At 38.0% G+C, this 2,385-nt stretch overlaps 1 pseudogene; it reads left to right on the top strand.

Moving 5' to 3' along the window:
• Window positions 1-1,731: 1,731 nt before the first annotated feature.
• On the top strand, window positions 1,732-2,003 carry LOC104464097 (annotated as a pseudogene).
• Window positions 2,004-2,385: the final 382 nt, after the last annotated feature.

Here is a 2,385-nt window from a genome sequence, read left to right as displayed (position 1 = left end):
CTTCAAATGCCTGCGACGCTGCTGTGCATGGCTATGTAAATAGTGTCCCTCTGGCAACTTGGTGTACTTGGTTCTGACATCGACAGCTATTTGGAAAGACTGGGACATCTGACAGATGCTATGAAATGCTTTACAACCGCAATTGATAGATATTTGGGTAGTTCAGAAGCATAGAATTAGCTTTCAGTGCAATCCCTCTTCTATGTAAGTAATGTTAGTCTTCTGAAGTTGATAATGAATGAAGTACCTGTCCTATTTGTGCATTGTTACTTTGAGTCTGGTTAAATTAATAATTAAGCAAAGTCTTTACTAGGTCTCTTGACTCTTTAAATACTCAATTCTTGCAGAAAAACCTGCTCACATATGACTTCACTATTCTCTGTAGGAAAAGGTGTGTGTTCATAATGTTCATTAGCCACCTAAATTGCGGTAAGTGCAGAATACAGAAACAGAGTGCTTGAGGTTTCAGTGTGACTGGTACAGAGAATATAGTGACTCCATGGGGCAAGATTTGAATACTCTCGAGCTGGATGCCTAAAGTATATGGTGTAAATTCCTTTTTAGATATTTATTGCTTCAATTTTGTGTAGTGGCTGTCTTTTCTGTTGCACAATACATACAGTAAGTAAATATTTTAAGTATCATATCAATTTTATAGTAATTATGTTGCATTAAATTCTCATTTTGTGCCAACATGGTGCTCTGAACTGTTGTGTAGTTTTGTTTCACTAAAAAATTGAGTTTTATTATTATCAGCACTTGGTATCTGTGTCTACATTAACATTCACTTCTCTGTATCTCAAAGAAAACTGTCTGTAAAGGGTAACCTCAGAACATTTCTGCAAATCACTGTCTTGCAGACATGTCAAGTTTTCTACTGGGGTGTTGCTGCTGCTGTTCACTTTTTAGTGTTAGTTCCCCTGAGTGTAGTGCCAGATTCAGATGTACAAAGAATAGCCCGTATCCAAATCATACTTTAGATAGTTTGACAGCTGTCAAATACACTTTTTCCTACCTCAATATTACACCATATGCTGCTCTCCAGGGGAGACAAAAGTTGTCTGTAGATAACCTTCTTGCTTGGCTTCTGTTGAGATGGCTGAGTGTTGCTCAACTGTGTCCTAAAAATTACTGCGGCACATAATCCTGTACAGTCACTCATTTGTCTGCTGTTGGGCTCTTCCAGAACCCTTAGTGTGGTTGATGGAGCAAAAGTAGTTTAAATTAATGCCTTTGCATGTTGTCACCATAGCTGCTTATTCACTGGTCAACTCACTATTCTCCTCCTTAACTGTCTAATTACTTTAATAGGCCTTTGTTTGTCTGATGGTTTGGAGATGAACTGAAAGATCTTATCACACTCAGACATTAGCAACTGCCATGACAGAAGCTAGAGTTTACGACAAGGAACTTCAGGGCTAGGTGAAAAAGAATGAGCAAAGGTTTAGATATTAGTATCAAGATGTTTTAGTGAGAAGGTATAGGATTAGACTAGGGGACAGGGGAAGCATGGTAATTCTGTGAGTACTCATTACCGGATTGGAAACTTTCAGGGATGAAAACTGCATTGATTCAAATTCCTTCCTTATTTATACAATGTTAGTTTAACGTTTGTGTGTGTGTGGTAGATTTATGGTTGCTATTCTCCTTTTTATTTTTTCAGTGATTATTATTTAGGGGAAGAATTTAGTCTGTTGCTGTGATTGTTCTAAGTGGAAGGGTTATTTTCAGATACAAGTGTTAAATCTGTTTATTTATTCTTGTCTTAATTAGTTCTTATTATTGTCTTGAAAGGGGCTGACAATATCAGGAAGTACTGGAGTCGTTACTACCAAGGATCCCAAGGGGTAATATTTGTATTAGACAGTGCCTCCTCTGAAGATGATCTAGAAACTGCTAGAAATGAACTGCATTCTGCTCTCCAGCACCCACAGTTATGTACTTTGCCGTTTTTAATACTGGCCAATCATCAAGACAAGCCAGCAGCTCGCTCCGTACAAGAGGTATGTTAATGTGGCAGTATCTTACCTGTTTGTATTTGCTATCTGCACACCACTGACCCAGTATTACATATTACCCTGGCATCCTAGTTAAGGACTGGCCTCAGTTACTCTTCACTGTAAGTACGTAGACCAAGAACCAAGACCAGCCGCTAAGAACTTAGTCCAATGCACTCTGTACAGGCTTAGTTGTTCTGGAAAACAAACAAGTAATACTTGGATGCAAACAGTTCTGCTTTTGCCATATATTGCTTAAGGGAGAAAAGACATTTTTAAACTACTCTTATCAAAAGCTGCTGGGACAGTGTTTTTTTTTTTTTTTTTGAGCTTAGTTTCTTATTTGCTATTAATCTTGCACTACCCCAGAACTACTCTGTTCTTTGCA

Source organism: Pterocles gutturalis, unplaced genomic scaffold (genome assembly GCF_000699245.1).
Source record: "Pterocles gutturalis isolate BGI_N339 unplaced genomic scaffold, ASM69924v1 Scaffold53788, whole genome shotgun sequence".
In the NCBI taxonomy this organism is placed as follows: domain Eukaryota; kingdom Metazoa; phylum Chordata; class Aves; order Pterocliformes; family Pteroclidae; genus Pterocles; species Pterocles gutturalis.
Note: the sequence above shows the minus strand (reverse complement) of the source record. Positions and strands in the feature narration are given on the sequence as shown.